The sequence below is a fragment of the Eschrichtius robustus genome, chromosome 14, assembly GCF_028021215.1.
Source record: "Eschrichtius robustus isolate mEscRob2 chromosome 14, mEscRob2.pri, whole genome shotgun sequence".
NCBI classification, from domain to species: Eukaryota; Metazoa; Chordata; class Mammalia; order Artiodactyla; family Eschrichtiidae; genus Eschrichtius; species Eschrichtius robustus.
Window position 1 is genome coordinate 91430933 of NC_090837.1, and position 20057 is coordinate 91450989.

Consider the following 20057-nt stretch of genomic DNA (forward strand, 5'->3'; position numbering starts at 1 on the left):
AAATAAAAAAAAAAAAAAACAGTTGTATAGCACTCACTGTTAGTCATGGTTACTAATGCTTTAAATATGTTTATTAAATTGTTATAACAGACCTGTGGGTCAGGCACTGTAACTACTCCCATTTTACAGATAAGAAACCAGAAGCACAGAGAGAGTAAGTGATTTGCTCAAAACCATGAAGCTAGTTTGAGGTGGGACCAGGATTTAGACCCAAGCAGACTCCTTCTAGGAACTGTAGCCTCAGCCATCGTGCTATACCACTTTGATCAGTTTTGCCATGAGTTCTTAGGGGAAAATAAGACTCTCATCTTTACTTGGAGACTCTTAGCTCCTGAGATGCTAGAAATAATGACTTCTTGGTTTATATTCACATTCTCCAGGCCACCATCTAGTGCTGCGTTGATTATCGCTGTCAACATCAGCAGACTAAGAGGCACGGAAATTTCTGGCCCTATCCCATGGCTCTTTGGGGGAAGGGAGGTGGGATTCCTTTCCAAAACACATATGATTTCTATTTCCCCCAAAAGCATGTCTTTCTCCAAGAGAATATGAGACGTTAACTACCTCCAACCCAAATAACATTTTTTCAGTCACTGCCCAAACAGCCCTCTGACTTCTTTCTTTACTGAACTGTGTCCTTAACATTTATCTATAATTTCTCTCTTGACCTTAATCTTCCTATGACCTTTCACCCGAAGCTGTGGACTCTAGAATTTGTTTTCGGTGATTGGCAAGCTCTTCTACCCTATAACTGAAATCTTACTGGCCACTGATGTCTCTACAGGCCTGTAAGCAGAGACAGTCTATTCGCTTACATCCCAAGTACTTCTGGATCAAAATAGTGCTGTTATATCCTCCATGTTTCCTTATGCCATGTTGGAAGGGAAACTACTGTTCCTAAAAAAAAATCTACCTCTGAGGCTTATGCCACCTAACTATGCTACCTTCTGTTGTGATAATCTGTCAGTGCGTTCCTTTCATTCATTGAAGACTTTGTTGTCTGGCTCAGGGTTTCCTATCCACCCATATTTGAACATCTTGGCCTCCTAATTCCTTCATCTCTTCATTTCCAACCATCTCCTTTACTCCGTCTCAGCCCTCTTAACCCCTTGATTTTTTTTGTATCACCTGAAATGTATTCCTACCCCATACCATTCATGCAAACATCCCACTCTCAAACCACTCGTACCCTCCTATCTTTCCAACTTCATCACCTCAGTATAGTCACTGCAATCATGTTTCAAAGGCAACAAAACCTTCACTTCATTGACCCCTCTGCTTGCGTCCTAGTCATTAGTCCCCTTTTCTCTTCACTTCCCATTTTATTGAGTTTAGGTTCCATGGAGCATCAGTTAAGTATCACATAAGAATTATTTTAAATACACTCAAACTTCTTTCCCCTTTGCCCTTTGATCACACTTACCTGAACAAAAAACACAAACCCCAAATCCTTGCCAATAAACATGTGGCTAACAGACCAGCAGCATTGGCATCACCTGGAGTTTGTTAGACAAGCAGGTCAGGCCCACCCAGATCTAAAGAATCAGAATCTGCATATTAACAAGATCCCAGGGCAATGCATGTGTGGAAGAGTACTTGTTAAATGCCTGGGCCCTTACCATGCAGGTGTTCCTCTGTGTTTCAAAAATTAATCTTTCCACATGTACCCTGAGTCCCATTCTCTTTCCCTTTCTAAAAAGCTATGAACTATGATCTTCACATCAATCTCTCTTTCTCTTCTGAATCCTTCCCTTACTAATTTAAGCATGATTTATTCCAGATTTCTCAATCCTGGCTGCATACCTCCATCATCCAGACACTTTCAAAAACTACTGATATTCAGACCAACTCCAGAAAATTAAATCAGAATTTCTAAAGACAGAACACAGATATGATTATTTTTAAATATCTCTCCAGAGACAGTAAAAGGATCAGTGGTTGCCAGGGGTTGGGGGGCGAGTAGAGAGGAGGGGGAAGGACAGGGATGAACAGGCGGAGCACAGAGGATGTTTAGGGCAGTGAAAATACCCTGTATGATATTTTAATGAGGATTAAAGTAAGCAAAATGCATTAGAAGAGTGCCCGTTACATAGCTACAAAAATATGTCTGCAATTATTTTTAAGTTTTAAAATTCTTCTTTTTCACATCTTCAAAATTTAACAGCAAAACCTACATTGAGGTGTTTCTTCTTCCTAATACGAGCTGTAAAATGCTGACTGTTGTTTTAATTATTCACCCTAATCAGGTATATTTCTGTTTACCTGACCCTGCAGTATCCTTGAATATGAATATTCTATCTTTAATTCTCCAGGCCACAAACAACATTCCATGCGGGATATGATAATGGAGGGATCTTTTAAACTTATTTCTTATTTCTTATTTATTAGAAAAACATATGGTTTCTCTCCTCTCTCTCTCTCACACACACACACACGCACACACACACACACATTCACACAGACACACCAACATTAAACAAAAAGGTTCAAATTCAAGCCTACTTTAAGAGAGTAGAGAGAAGGAACTTTGAAAAGATATGAGACAGAAATTTCAAACTAGACTGGACTAAATTTTAATAACTAAAAATTACTAGAATATTCTAGAATCTTCCCTAAGATGATATTAAGTGATGAAAAAAGATGAATCCCTGGAACACAGATTTAAAAAAAAAAATTATTTGAAACAAAAAAATAATTATATGATTATACCTCCAATGAATTGTGACTTTTCAATAAACTTACAATTCATAAATATAAATTTTTTAAGTCTTAAGTTTTAATTAGCATATTATTTTCATCTCCATTACATGGCTAAATATAATGGGAACCTGAATATTATATGATCCATTCTTTTCCCAATGCAATTTTTTAGGAGCAATGGACTAGATGAACCCAGCAACATGACTAGATGTTAAAATTGTTTTAATATAATCCTGATTGGAAAAAATAAGAAACAAAATGAGGCCTGTACCACAGTAATATATTTTAATCACAAATACATGCCCATCAACATTTACATAAGGAAAACTTAAATACACACCTGAAAGATTCAAGGAACATGAACAAATGCATATATATATATATACATATATATATGTCAGACACATATATACATATATATATGTCTTTACTTGGATGGGACAACACAAATTGCAAAGAAATATTGAACTTAGGCACTATTTGTGATATTGTGGTTGTAATTCTGAAATTATATTTGTATATTATGTTATTGAGCAAATGAATAATATATTGTTGTTGGGTGTGAGGGTGTTCACTGGGGAAGAAGGGAGATATAAATGTAGAAGGGAAAATGGTGAGAAAGAATTTAGTATTGAATTTTAATTAGAAGTATTAATATGGACTCATATTTTCTAAAATATGTGTATATTTTACTGCTGTCCACAGAAATAGCCCAGGAGCAACAAGATCTCACTAGCCATGAACAATCCCGATCTTGGTGCCTATGTCCATTTCTCACCAAAGTAAACCAAGTCTCCTTGGAGTAATTTCAGATCTGGGACAGAGAAAGTACAAGATGAATAAGTGAAAGTATAATAACTTGTTGAACGAGAAAGCACTTAAAGAGATAACAGGGTCGTATCAAAAGCATCTAGAAGCCACCTGAAGGGATTCCACATTCCAAATTTAGGTCAATTTGAGCACTAAGAAGAAAAATGATAAGGGATTTTGACACACTGAATTTTTAAAAATGAATGGATTAAAAGAGGAGGGGGTATCTCATAAAGTGTGTATCTATATATATATATCTGAATCATTTTGTTGTACACCTGAAACTCACACAATATTTTAAATCAACTACACTGCAAAAAAAAAGAGGAGAGGGTAGAGAGAAGAAAAACTCTTTACAGATGAATGCTAGGATAATAGTTGGAAAATAATTGTTTTGGAGCTCCCAAGGTAATAAGAGAGAGACTCGGAGAATGACAGACCGAAGAGGCAACATGCTAAGAACTGTAAATCTAAGTTCTTCATTTTACTCCTCTTTCAACATTCCTGTAGCTTTGTAAATTTTACAAATAAACAAAACAAATTTTAAAAACAGACACACAGAATGCTACCACGTTTCTCAAGGACACGTGCAAAATAAGATCAAACACTGTATAATAATTGTTTATGATGGGACAGGAGAAACAAGAATATTCAAACAGGAAAAAGAGATCATATTTCACTGTAATTTGAAATGACAGAAACGCATGAAGATACCATTTTGCTAGTGGAGAACAAAAACAAAAATAAGTAAAGAAAAAAACAGAATCATATTTCAAGATCAATTGAGCCCCTAAAATAATGTTTTATTTTAACTCTTTCTTCTTTAACCTTTTATCTAATCTAAGCCTTGTTTATTAATTTGGTACACAAAATACCACAAAATAATATTTTCTTTTGTGGGGAACAACAGTATAATACATATTTACTCAGAAACATAATTGCATAGTGAATGTCCCTTGCATTTTTATTACCTTTAACACAGAACTTCAACAGGGGAGTGGGAGCTGGAATGATCTGAGACAGAAGGGGCCTTATCAATTGGTATCTTTATATTAAAAAATTCATTTACTCAGAGAGAAAGACAGAGATTTTGAAAACTTGCTATTATCTCCAACCTTGTGAATTTTTCACTTCTTTCCAGAATAAATATAATAGCTTGATGTAGTAATCACATGGATATTTGCATATGAAAAGCATCTACTTAATTATATTTTGACTGCCAAACCTGCCCCAAATAGGAGGATGAAAACATCAAAATGAAATGATACCAGACCATCAAAGCAAGAAGCAGATCAACAGGAAGTCCAGACATCAATAACAAGTCCCAGTAAGACATAATACATTAGCACTTCTTAAGTCTAGATCAACTGAATCATACTATTTTTTTTTTTAATGCAAAACAGAAGACTAAAAACCTTTTAATAAAAAGTGTCTATGTAAGTTGGTTATAAGAAGAGATTCTTGTGGAATCTATACACTGTGGAATCATTACAACTGGGTTCCTTCGAGTTATAGGATTATAACATTTGGGAAAGACTTCAAGAGACAATGAAAAGCGGGGTGGGGGGTTGGGGAGGTGACCAGCCAGTGAACTGCCCAAGCCAGTACTCTGTAATCTATCATCCGCACTCCATTGGTCTCCTTACTTGAAGCTCCCAGTGCCCAAAAGGGTCAGGCTTTGCACGTAAAGGAAACCCTAACTGAAATGGTGGTCTGCAGCGCTCAGCTTTGAAATACTAACTTCTATAAGCTGAACCATCATCCAAGATTGTTTCACATTTGTAAATCATAGTATGCTTCAGGAATCCCTTGATAAAGCTCCACGAAGATCAGGAAGCTTCAGCTTCAGAACCCGTTACACATGCTCTTTATGTATTCAAAACTATGTATCATTTTCCTTAAAGAGGACACCAAAATTGTATCAGCTTTTGGAACCACAAGGCTTGGGGCTTGGATCTGTTGAATTAGTTAAGCAAGGAGGCCATTAGACTCAGGTGGCTCTACTGCGGTGGAGGCCTCTGTAAGCAAACCAAAATCAGCCTGTAAATGCCTCAAGGTTACAAAACGCTAACGACAACCAATCACAAACAGCCAACGAGGCTCTAGGCTACAGCCAACCAATAATTCCCTTACTTTGCTTCCACATTTCCTCGATGGAAGCCTCTCCTCAGCGCCTGTCGGCAGAGCGCGCCTAACCGCTGCCAGTTTGCTCCTGCCTCATTGGCATAGATTTTTGTTCAAATAAACTCTTAAAAACTTGAATATGCCTCAGTTTATCTTGTAACAGTTCTGGTGTCAGAAGAACAAACCAAAGCGACCCCAGCAGCCCCCAGGAGCCCCGAGCAACCAGGCGGAGGTACCTGCCGAGCTCCCTGGAGCCGCTGCCCGCTCGCTGCCTCGGGCGGTGTGGGGACGTCCCCTCGGGTCCCGGTCCTCGTTCAGCAGCTTTGCGTCACGAGCTTTCAGACTCTGAGCACTTTTTTTTACCAATCTGGGTCCCGAAACCAACTGGAGTTGGCCTAGGTCCGACTTAGAAACCGGACGGGGTCCAGGGTCGGATCCGGTCCAACTTAGAAAGCAGTCCGGGTTCCAGTTCTGACGGAGTCCGGGTCAGACTGGTTCCGACTTAAGCACCGTCCGGGTCCAGCCTCGGACTGGGTCTGACTGAAAGTGGGCTGGGCCCGTGTGAGGCCTCAGCTGAATAAAATTTTATTTTAAGGCTGCCCAGCTGGTAACCTGACCAAGGATGATGTTGAGTTACGGTGGCCACAGCGGAGAACTTTTAACTGAGAAAAGCTCGTCCATTTAGGAGGGGCCCTCGAGGAAAAGGGCCTCAGCTGGGCACGCTCTACAAAAGGTAGAGGGAAAATTATTTTCCTCGCCTACAGTTTCCGGTGACCAAGTGAGACCCTCTGGGATGCCCCGCTCACTCTGGAGCCTGCAGACAGCAACCCGGGAAAACTGGCGAAGCCGACAAAGTCCTTTCTCCCAGCTGTCCGTCTGTGTACCTGCTTGAGAGAAGGTAAAATTTCAGTGTCCCTTCCTTTCCAAATTCAGGTTGGCAGGCAAAAAGCATTTCTAAGAATTAGATCTTTGCATTATGATTCGTGAATTTGCTTTCAGGTACTCAGTGGTTGTCTAGTCTTCTTCTCCCAGAGTTAGCTCTTGCTTTCTTGTTGGTCTTGTTTTGTGTCCTGAGAACTTTGCTTGGCAACTGTCAGATTGGGGGCCCGCAAAATATGACTGGACAGAAGTGTGGGTTGCACCCCATTTGCAGCTAGAATCCTACCAACTTTTGCCAGCTCTCAGGGGGAATTGTCTTGAGTTTTTCTTTCTTTTGGTTATTTTTGAAAGTGGCTCTGGATCTTGGGAGGGTGGAATCTTTTGCACCCTCTTTGGGGACCCTTCTTGTATCCATGGTATTGTTTAATAATGCTAGGAATATTTACTGTTTGGCCTGGCTGATACCTGACAATATGTTCAAAAGGATTTTTTTTTTTTTTTTTTTTTTTTTAGCTGTAAGGTCAGAAGTTGACCAGATTGCAAGTTGATACTCAGAGCCTGATAGGAACTTTTTTTGTAGGCATTCTCCCCTGAGCTAAAATGAAACTAGGTACCCAGAGAGAAAGAAGAACATTCCAAAGACAAACATATCTAAATCTAGAACATAGGAATTTTTCCATCTTAGATTTCCATCTTAGTTGAAGATTTTCTCCCTGATATAAAGAAGCAAACTGAAGATAAAGTAGTTGGATGGCTGAGTCAGCCTAGATAGCATTCAGGTTGCAACCCAAATCCTTGAGAAATTTTAAAAAAATAACTGCGCTTGTCTTTACAAGCCAAGTCTTTACAAGAACAGAAATGCAGCTCTAGAAACAATTCAGAGCCCATGTATCCTTTTTACCAGTCCCCAACCCCCATTTCCCATCATCTCAGAAAGCTTGTAGATACTACAGAATTCTGGATTTAGGGAACAAAGGTCCTTGGAGGAACTCGAATTCTTTCCCAGTGCTTTTGAGATGTAAATGTTTTACTTAGTCTTCTTTAGGAACTGAGAGCCATGTCTTATCAGAAGGAAAAAAAAAGAAACGGCTATTTGGAAAATAGGTGAATGAAAAATCTTAAAAATCTCCACAAATATTAGTAAAAAGTTTAAGACATCTAAGAAGGTAAATCTAAGTTCTGGCCATCTGCCAGAAACACAATCTGGGTTCCACTGTTCTTTTATGAACTAGTGAGTTTTGCATTACCATGCCCATCTCATGGCTAAAATTTTAAAACAAAAGCTGTAAGATCTCTGTTTGCATCTGTCTCTGTGTTTCTATATGTCTATGCATGTATGTTATGAGTGTGTGATATTATGTATGTCTTAAAAGTTCAATCTAAGATTCACTGTGAAAAGTTACAGCAAAGTAGATTTTTAAAAAGCCTTATATGGTCAATCACTATTCTTGCTGCACTTAAATAAATAATTAGGCCAAGTTTAATGAGATTCAATTTAGTCTGCAAACAAATTAGTCTTACTGTGATCATCTTTGATAGAAGTGAGGGTGATTAGATGGAGGAAAAAAACTATGTTTCAGTAGAAAATTATAGAACAGCCTGTGGATATCAGATTCTAGTCCTGTTCTTTGTCTTTGAGGTTTTGTTATGTATCCATAAACTGAACTGGATCCTGAATTCTTCTACTCTCCTCAAATATCTGGCTAAAACTCTTCAAACAAATGTTTCTAATTTCTCCTACCCTTCTGATTTGGAATCACTAAGAAAAAAGACTGCCCTTGAACCTCCTTGGAAGGGGGCCATGCCAGGTTCTCCTCACCACCCAGAGGACAGCCAAACTTCAGGGACTTGAACCTTGGGTCCACTTCCCCCAATTAAAAAGGGCTCCTCCAGACTCTTGGAACTGCACACCAGCTGGAGATCTCAAGTTAAAACTGACTAGGGAGGTTCCTTCCCACAAGCAGATGGCATCTTGAGGTGGACAGTTCTCCCAAGACCATAGATCAACATTTTCACCTTCAGTATGAAACCTTTATCTCTTTGCCTTTTTGCTACTTGCCTTTTCTCTCTGTTAATATACGGGAAGACAATGTTCCTAACTCTGGCAACTACTGCTGAATACACTCTTAAGGCCATAGCTGCACAACAAAGTCCCTAAACCTTCTTGCTAAGATGGTTTTAGATAATAGAATTGATTTAGATGACTCATTGGCTGAACAAGGAGGATATTTACCATAGTAAATATCTTCTGCAATACCTGGATCAACACCTCTGGTATTATAGCAAAGAGAAGAAATTAACAAAGAAGCCACTTGGCTGAAACAGGTTGATGCCCCTTTAGGTACATTTTTTGATTTATTTGATACCAACTGGTTTGGTTCATGGGGGCCCTGGCTAAGGAGTGTACTTCAGTCTCTTGGTATTGCCCTCCTAATAGTTAGCTATTAGGAGTAGATAGATAACTATAGTAGTTACAGACTACTACCTAATAGTAGTCTCCCTGGTGAGCTGTGTTCTCTCAAAGGTCTTACATGTTCACAGTTATCAGCAGTACATCTCATGGTCTCACCACACTTAGAGAAACTGAAACAAGATAACAATGAGATGAACAGTAAAAACAATTCTCCCAGGTATCTGACATCATAACCTGTGAATTCCACAATGAGACAAGAACAACATAACTCTGATGGTGACTAAGGGTGGCACTAATATCAATACGTGGTCAGTCTCTCATGTATGAGAGGATGACTGAAAGGGGGGGAATTGTGAAATTAATCAGTCAAGGAGGCCATTAGACTGACGTGGTTCTCATGCACTGGTGGCCTATATAAGCAAACCAAAATCTAAGCCTGTAAATGCCTCAAGGTTACAAAATCAAAACTAAGGGCAACCAATCACAGCCAACTAGGCTTTAAGCTACAGTCAGTCAATAGCATCCTACTTTGCTTCTGTACTTTCTCTTTAAAAGCCTCTCTCAAGGTCCATTGGGTAGAGTGCCCAATTCAAAGGGCTTTTTGCTCAAGTAAACTCTTAAAATTTTTAATATGCCTCAGTTTATCTTTTAACCAGTCCATACATGTGCCTTCTTTCTCAAAGCCAAGAGAGTCATCCAACAATAACACATGCCACCCTAGCCTCAATAAATTTCCTCCACCACATTGGCCAGCTGAGCTTCCTGCAAGTGTCAGGAGGAATAGACTGACATTTTTTTTTTTTTCTTTTCTTTTTTTTCAAAGTCACTGCCACTGTCTGCCATTTTTTATTGCCCGTTGAGATTTCTTTTTTTTTTTTTAATTAATTAATTAATTAATTTATGGCTGTGTTGGGTCTTCGTTTCTGTGCGAGGGCTTTCTCTAGTTGTGGCAAGCGGGAGCCACTCTTCATCGCGGTGCGCGGGCCTCTCACTATTGCGGCCTCTCTTGTTGCGGAGCACAGGCTCCGGACGCACAGGCTCAGTAATTGTGGCTCACGGGCCCAGTTGCTCCGTGGCATGTGGGATCTTCCCAGACCAGGGCTCGAACCCGTGTCTCCTGCATTGGCAGGCAGATTCTCAACCACTGCGCCACCAGGGAAGCCCTAGACTGACATTTTGAACTCTATAAGGTAGACAGTGTGCTGAATGTACTGAGATAAAGATTTCACCAATCATATAAGTTCCCTTTAAAAAATGCATGACATCAAGTTCCAGGGATGGGGATAGTAATAGCTATTTCATTTAAGTTGTGAGGAGGGTTAAATGAGTTAACACATACGAAGTATTTAAAAGAACAACCTGTTACATAGAAAGCAATCCATACCTGTTCACCATTTTTCATCACTGTTTTTGTCATTCCTGTTTTCAGTCCCTTGGTATCTTTTACAGGCAGACAAATTAGCTTTGATGAAGTAGTTTGAAGAAACATTAAAAAAAGAAAAGAAATATATTGAGATGTGGTAAAATGATCCTGTAGGAATGCAGGCAGAGTGGTTTCTAATTCAGGAAAATGGAAGGCAAACACATCAGCCTTGAGAGGAAGCCAGGGGCTGAATGCTTCATTTGACTGGAGAAGTACGAAGCAAAAATGAATCATAAGAAAGGTTTTAACATGAATATGGTAGCCATAAAAACAATAACAACAAAAACATTGCCCAACAAAACAATGCAAAAAGAGCTATTTTGTCAGTAAATATATAGGAAATGGTGAGGGATTCTAGAGTAGAGTTACATTGAAGTTTTGAACCTAAGTACCAACAAAAAGGTCAATATATTAAAAAATAATAGTAGGGTACCTGGAGATGGCTTTTAGAGGGAAAATGAACTATAGGTAATGGTGGACTGATTGGAAAGGTGCCATAGGGATCTGGAATTCTGGAAAACTCAGGGCTGGAGATACAGGTGGGATTCATGTGATAGGTAAATATTGATGAAATTAATTTTGTGGTAACTCCTAGAGTACAGGTGATTTTACCAATGGATGGAAGGTAACAAAGAAGAGAAATCGAAATGAAAACCCTAGACAAACATGCATTTTTGTGGGTTTGGAAGAACAAGTGCCAGTGACACAGGCAGAGAGAGCAAGGAAGGACAGAGAAGTTCCTAAAGTGAGTCTAGGACAAAGTAACTCACTGAGACTGAAGAGAAGCCAAGGATAAGAAAAAGTAAGAATCGACCTTTGGATTGGGGAACTAGGAACCCAACCATGAAATTTAAGAAAGAGATTTCTATGGAGAGGTGTAGGTAGAAGTTAAATTGCTTAAACAGTAAAGAAAGACATGGGTCACGTGGTCAGGAATTTTGGTAGTGAAAAGGAAATAAAACCATTATCCCAGCCATGATGTTATTTAATCCCAGTAAAGTCTATTGCAAAACTTTTCCAAATCTGTCTCCTATACTCCAGACTCTCTTCACTGGAATCTGTTGTAAACACTTCATCTTAGGAATCTTTCCAATGTGAAGATAAAATAGTAACTTCCTTTTTCAAACATATTGATAACTTCATTGTGTAGTTTGTGTGAAATTCTTCAGACTAGCCTTCAAGGTCCTCCAACGTATAACATAAATATGACTTCCCATTTATTCTTTGACTGTTCCCCAACATATATTGTGTTACTACAAAATTGTAATATTTATTATTCTTCAAATATGCCTGAACTTTCAAGTTTCTGTACATCCCTGATCTTTCTTCCCCTTAGTTTAGAGTAAGACTTCCACACCCATGTTCTGCATTCTCATATATGCTTCCACCCCATCCCAAGTGGTACTTCCTTCATGTGACCTTTCCTGATTGTTACAGACTGTGCCCCCCGCCGCATCCATATATGTTGAAGTCCTAATCTCCAGTGTATTTGGAGATCGGGTCTTTAGGAGGTAATTAAGGTTAAATGAGATCATAATGGCAAGGCCCCAATCCAAGCTTATCCATGCTGGCTTTATAAGATAGCCTTATGAGAAGAGGAAGAGAAGAGAGAGAGAGATTGATTTCTGCAAGTATACAAGAGGACTCAGAGGAAAGGTCATATGAGTTCAAGGAGGCAACCTGCAAACCAGAAAGAGAATTCTCATCAGAAAGCCAGTTCCGCTGTAAACTGGATCTTAGATTTCAGTCTCCAAAACTCTGAGAAAATTCATTTCTGTTGTTTAAGCCAGCCAGTATACGGTATTTTGTTTTGGCAGACTGACTCAAATAATACATTGATCCAAAATGAGATATCACTTGCTTTTTTTCTCCATCTATAGAATTCATTTTTGCTAAACTGTAGAGCGTTATATATATTTTGGTAGCTGTCTTGTCACAGATATTAGGATAAAGTTTATGGATGGCAAGAAGTATAAAATTTGTTTTTGTAAACCCCATATATACTATATCTGCATATTTACTATACAATTAATATCCTGAACTGAAATTATAAAAATTCTGTAATTCTAACCAAGTCAGATTCTATTAATCGAATTACCTTGCGTGTATGAGTTGATAAAGGAGTCTCCTCTCTGAGAAGTTAAGACTGAATATTCAAGCCTAATTTCTAAAAATACTGTACTTTAAGCCTTTGCATTGCATTATCGTACAGACAGATCTGAAAATCTATATGGATGTTAAAAAAAAACAGCAAACTAATGTATACGTAACTGTGTGAAACTGGAGAAGTCACTTTGTTCTTGGACCACATTTTACAAACCTAAAAATGAAAGTAGGTAGAATATGACCTCCAATGCTCTCAGTGATTATCACTTATGGGTCTGTGGATTTGAGATGAATAAATAAATACTTACCAATTTGTGATATTTTCATTGTAGCACTGTCTTAAAGCTATAACTTTATCAATAGAGTGGTGAGGGCACTATAATTTGCTGCTATGTTGACTGTGGGGAGAGATTATTTGCAACACTGTGAGATTTAAAGGAACAAGAAATAAATAAAAGAATCTTCAAAATACACTAATCATGCTCCTAGTATTTGCTAAAGCACTGGATGCTTCAGTATACTGTTGTATCTTTACAACAATCCTGTCTCATTGGTACTAGGACCTCAGCTGGAAGTGAGACAACTAAAGTTCAGAGCACTGGAACTAAATTTCTCAAGATTTTATATATGTGTGAGTGTGTGTGTGTGTATGTGTATGTATATATATATATATATATATATATATAATATTATATAATTATTATATATTATACAATGTATTATACAGTATATTATGTTAATATATTTATATATTATATATTACTATATCATGTAATATATAACATATATTACAGTTATAATAATAATATATAATAATATGATATAATATATATAGTTAGAGATGGGATCAGTACACTAAAGCCTGTGCTGTTTCCAACATTCTGTGTTGACTAACAGCTTTAAAACAGCATTTACTTTTTTATTGTAAAATTATAAAGAAATTGGAGAAAAGATGATTATTTGAAAGCATGAGTTATTATAAGCTATCACTATGACAAAAAGTACAAAGAAAAATACAAAATAAAGTGTCTCTTGCTAGACTATATATTAAAAATTTCTTATATTAGGTTTACTCTTTTCATTTTGGTTTTTTGATATGTGTGGTATATTTCCACACAAGGAATAAACTGAATGCCACATATCTTTAATTTAATCTTGAAACCTGACATATTATAATGAAATTCATTTGCTTCTAACTGTTGTGCAGTATGAGTTTCAGTCATCAAATTATGAAATTCAATATTTTTTTTTCTTCCAGGTAATGGAAAATTCTTAAATAAATGACATTTTGGTCCACTATATTACATTTGGTGGTGGGTCATAGATAAGAGTGGAAAAAAGCAAAAATCTAAAGCATTTACATTTTTAAAAAGTAAGACTGCTGCTGTTTTTAATCTGTGTAACCTCTGAGGGTTTTTTTTTTTTTTTTTTTACTAAAATTAAAAAAAAAATTCTTAAGCTTCTGCTGCACACAGTAAGTTGACTATTTTAAGATGATAAGTGTTTGATATATTAGACATTTAGCATAGCTAAAAACCAACACCTTAAAAAATGGACTGAGGTGTTTGCCTACCAATTAAAATTAATTGCAGGAAATTTAATGGCAAAAGTTGAGACATAATTAGCTTAGAGCGTAATGCTGAGAAAAAACTGTCAATCCCCACCCCTCCTTCCTACTACCTGATCACATTATATTGCAATCTCTCATTTTCAACTTCTTTGCAACTTCCCACACTCTCCTACTTACCATGCAAGATCCTCCTTTATTAAATTCCTCCATGTATCTTTCCAACCTCTCAGTCCTTCATTTAATTAATAACTCCTTTCTGACCAACTCCTCTTCATGGGCCTCCAGCCACATGGATGATGGTAGTAAACCTCTTCCTACAGTTGGTGCCATATATGTCTTCATCCACAAAATTAGAGAATGCTTGAAGATCACTTGGAGCTCTGACAATGCTAACATTTCAGAAATGTTAAATTTGTCAACCTAAATTTAATTCATCTAACTCTCTAAAACTTTGGAAATACAGAGGTATGCCAAAGGATACTTTTCTAAGGACAGACAGCAATTAGTATCTGTCACCATCACAAAAGTCTCACTTCTCAGGGAGCCCAGAGAAGCCCAGAGCCTGATTCTACTCTCGCCAGGCTACTCCAGGTCTTCCTTATCTCTTGCCCACAGTTCTGCAGTTTCCTTATCTCTCTATCTTCAAGTGCATCATTTTCCAATTCATCCTCAACACTATCGCCACAGAAGTCTTCCTAAAATACCTCTCTGTCCAGGCTAATCTTTGGGTCTAGAACTTCATGCTTTATTATTACCAATAAAATACAGTTCTGTCAAAATAAGATGTTCATGCCTCTCCCATGATCAAGTAAATTATTTGCTGAACTATTTCTACTAGTCTCCTATAAGAAATCGCCATACTTCTGAACTGGTCTTTTAGCAAACGTTGAAACAATGTTATATATTTTCCTAGGCTCTCAAGATTTTACTGCCAAAATCACCCTTCTCCTTGTCTACACCTACCTTTCCTTCCATCCAACTCCCACATTGTGATGAAGGTTATGACCACACCGTTTAGTGATGTTCCCCTTGTCAAACCCGTATTCACTTATTGTCTGCCTTGCTTATTTGGCTTTTACTAATGCTATCTCATAATACTGATTTTTATATAAATGTATTGTCTTTTGGTATATAAGCTTGTTGAGGGTAGAGCCAATTCCCAGTAAATTTATGTCAATTGTGACAGAAAAATTAAGGTGATTCAGGCATATATGCAATCAAAGAATTTGGAGATCATATTCAAAATAACCAAATAATCAACTGACTGATATTTATTTAGTGCAACTTTGTTTATGGAAGATGTTAGATTTCAGGGATTTTTTAAAAATGAGTAGGAAATAGTCTGCTCTCTTCTCAAGAGAATAACAATGTAATGTTAATAACATACAGGAATATAAATAATTATATTTCAAAAAGTGCAACTTACCTTAAGAGGCTACACATAGAGAATTAATACTGTACCTTATATTTCACTTTAACCTTTGGTATACATACCAAAGTCTCTATCAGTGGTAGATGTCCCCTTGAGATACAAGGAATCTGAAACAACATTTAAATAAAGGAGAAAGGAAATTAGAAATCATTCTGAGACATGTCTTCAACAAAGTATCCATGCAAACTGTTCAGATACTGCCAAGTGCTCATAAATAAAATATTAAATCTTGCATCCCAGGAGAGTAGACCCATGTCAATAAATTCAGCTGTTTTAGTCTTAGATTTCACCTTACTTAATACCTTTAGAACCTACTCTCATTAATATAGTCTCGAGACTCCTAATTGGCAAGATCCTGAAACTATTTCATTGCATAAGCTATCTCCTTTCTTACCAGATCCTATAGATCAGGACAATTCTGGTACCCATGGAAGTAATGTAGTGTGGAGGGGGAGGATTTAGCCCTGAAACAATTTCTACCCTTTTGTGAAACTACTCTCCAAATGTAATCACTGAAAAGGTGAGCTCTTGTTTTTCAGACAGGAGTCGAGGGCGAAAGTGATGGAGGAGAGTGGTAGGTGGTTTTCTCTAACAAGGAAGATTTAAACTTTGGGGGAGTTCCGAGTTTTCAGTTTTACTTGTGTCTTCGTACATTCCCCATCTCATATTTTAGGTTCCCACTTTTGACCCACCAAGGCGCCTAGCCCCCGTATTAGAGGCCTGGCGATGTTGTGCATGGATCCAAACTGAAACCTTGCAATGGTTCCAGGCAGGCTCTGAGCCTGAGGCTCTAAAACAACTTCCCTGCAGCGATATGAGTTAAGGGATGTTTCTGAAGCCTCCATAAAGGCTTCTGATTTTCCCCTTGTTACCTGTTTCCTCTTGTGTATTAGAAAATTTTTAAATCTCAATTTGCCTTTTTCTCTGTGCTCTTTCTAGGCCATTAGAAACAGCTAACCACCTGACACTGTGATAATATCATTACCATATCAAATAAATGCTACATCCACATTATCTTTCTACTAGTTGCCCTCCACCTGTGCCCCATCCCATGCCATCAACAGTGACAGTCTGAGTAATTCTTGACAGTACCGCATGGCATATATTAGAGCTGTCTCATTTTTGCTGGTAAGTTATCTACATGCTAATGCTTATTAAATATTTATGAAACCCAGTCCCAAAACTCCACCTTGAGATTCTCATTCCACCCACTATGGTCACTCTTAGTACCCATCATTTTATCACTAAAATTTCCAACGGAAAGTATCTATCAACAAAAATTAGAGATTAACAACAGTTTAATGCAGTGACTATAAATATAATGGTGTAAAAAGAGGTCAGAGAAACCAATAAAGTGAAGCATCCCAAGGCTAGCAACATGAGAACCTGTTACCTAGGACTGAATGGGCAAATAGGGGGATAATTACTTGATTTCAGCAAGACCCAAGTGGGCCATCCTACAGGAGCCATGGGATTTCACTTGGCAACAAGGCAACTGTAGAATTAAATACCCTGATCCCTCTTTCCCAATGCACTCCAGCCTTCTGCCTGTGTGTCTCTATGGCCAAATCCTATAGGAGGCTTGGGGTAAGGGAGCCTTGTTCATGTAGTGAGCAGGTCAGATTATGTTGATGGTAATTGCTTAGGAAAATGAGGAAGGAACCTACATCAGATCTTCAAGTACACATGAAAAGGGAACTCTAATGTCTCCTTCCAATATAGCTTTCAACAGTCATTTACCTATACAATAGTAGAATATATTTTGTCCTTTTAAGCATACACTCTAACTCTTTTACCACTAAGTGGATAAAAGCATCACTTTTTGTAAAAGGGATTCGCGACCAAAGTAACTTCTTCGCTTGAAGAGAAACCCCTAGGATCAAGAATAGTTTTCTAGGGCTTCCCTGGTGGCGCAGTGGTTGAGAATCTGCCTGCCAATGCAGGGGACACGGGTTCGAGCCCTGGTCTGGGAAGATCCCACATGCCGCGGAGCAACTGGGCCCGTGAGCCACAATTACTGAGCCTGCGCGTCTGGAGCCTGTGCTCCGCAACAAGAGAGAGGCCACGATAGTGAGAGGCCCACACACCGCGATGAAGAGTGGCCCCCGCTTGCCACAACTAGAGAAAGCCCTCGCACAGAAACGAAGACCCAACACAGCCATAAATAAATAAATAAATAAATAAAATAAAAGCTTCTTTAAAAAAAAAAAAATAGCTTTGTAAATAATTGAGAAGCAATGAAGCAATAAAATTATATTTAAGCCTGGCTTCCACATTTAAGATTCATGCCATTTCTAAAACAAAATGATTTAGAATTATGTTTTTCTTTTTAATATAAACAACACCTTCACAAGTACATAAACCTTTGAAAGTGAATGACCGTAAGGTACTCGAAGTTATGAGAGCCTGGATGCCAAGGAGGTCGGATCTGGGCCTCACTTAACATAGCAGCACTGCGGAGCCTGCAGGAACAGGCCTGTGGTTAAAGCTGGGTTGGGTGAAGTGATGTGATCAGAAGAGTAAAAACCAGGGACAACTCATTCACTAAGGACTGGATCATTTCTGTCCTACTTATCTTAGGTGAAGAATCCTCACCCTAAATGCTAAGCCTTCTGGATGTTATATAATGTGATAATTTCTCTTCTGTTGGGTATGACAATGTAAGCTGTAGATTAATTAGCATATATTTAGAGAATGAAGTGCAAAGAAAGTGGAAACAGGAAGATTCACAACACATCCTAGCTGAGGTACTAGGAAAGGAAGGCATTGTTGTCACTACTATATAAAAAATGTAAAATTTCAAAACAAAAGCAAAAAAGAAGAATTTCTTACCTTCGATGTCTGTAAATTAGTATGTGCTTTCTGACAAGTTTTAAAAATTTGTGTCTCACAGAAGCTTCTTTCCTGGGACCTGTAGAGCCAGACTACCTGGGTTTGGGTCTCAGCTCCATCACTGACTAATGGTGTGCTCTTGAACAATTTATTTCATATCTCTGTGCCTCAGTTTATTCATCTGGGAATTGAAGTAATAACAGCACCCACCTGAGAGGGTTGTTGTATGCATGATATGGGTATGAATGCATTTGAGTTAGAAGAGAACCCAGGATATACTAAGTACCATGTGTTAGCAACTCTTACTATTACATACAAACGCTCTTGTTTCAAGAGCAAACAAATATAGATCTGTGATTAAAACGTAGATGGGATAAAGGAAGTGAACAAATGGATGAAATGCAGCAATAATATTTACTAAAGCCTATACTTTATCAAAAAACAGTAAAAATGTATAAATAACAACAAAAAACTATGTAGGAATGAAGTGAAACTATATTTTCAAAAATTAATAACTAATAATAAGCCCAGTATCTACTTTGAATATTTAGTGCATACTCAAAATATATCTCTTAATGCTAACAGCTGACAGAACATATAATATTAAGAAAAAATTTAAAAGACGAATGCTTAATACCATAACCTATAATACCCAGAAAAAGCTAACTTTAAAATAAGTTATATATCCCAAGTATTTTAATTTGTTAACAATAGAGATGAAAAGTAAGGAATTAAATTTTTATCTTAAAAAGTTAGAAGAACAATTTTAAAAAACAAGGGAAACTAGGAATAGTAAATATAAAAAGATAAAGCTACTGCCAACTGAAATATAAAACAAAAGCTATTTGAAAAACTAAATAAATCTGAAATATGATACTTTGAAAAGATTAATAAAAGAGATTAACTTCATGTAGACTTACCAAGGCAAAAAGAAAGTGAGCTTAAATGACAAGATCAGTAATGAAATAAGCATCAGAAGAGTAGATGTAGAAGAAAGGGGGATTAGAGACAAATATTGTGTACTGTATTGCAGTCAGTTTGAAAATTTAGAAAAAATTATGATTTCTTAGTAAAATACAAGTTACCAAAATCAAAAAACTAGGAGAAGGTGAATAAACCAGTTACCACTGACAGAATTAGAAGTGTTTAGGGCTTTGCCATTGAAAAGGGTACTAGGAACAAATGGAATCACAAATGAGTTTCTTTCTGTGTCTTAAAGAGCAGATAATTCCAATATTGTTTACAATATTCCAAGCCATGGAAAAAACTAAAACTAAAACCTCCTAATTTATTTTATGAATATAACATACCCAAAACCTGACAAAAGTTATACCAAAAACTAATCTGACTTAAGAGTAGATATGCAGCTATAAGAAATAAATATTAGTGAAACCATCCAAGAAGGTACAAAAATATGTATGCAGTGTTTATATCAGGTCTGCAAGATTTGTTCAGTCTTAAAAATTGTTTAACACATTTTACCACAGCAACACATTAAAGAAGAAAAACCATATGATGATATGAATAGGTACTGAAAGTACACGATAAAAATTCCATGGCTATTAATAAAAACTGTATTTAGAACAGGAAAAATTTCCTGGGAAATTAATAGAATTCTCACAATATTTTGTTGCTACAGAGACTTGCATTTCATTAGATAAAATAAATATTGCTCCTGGAAGTAAAGGCACTTGATTACAAAAGACCCCTGGAGCTTTTAACTTTATTTCAAAGTCACTTTCAAATGTTAAAGATGGAGCATTAATTA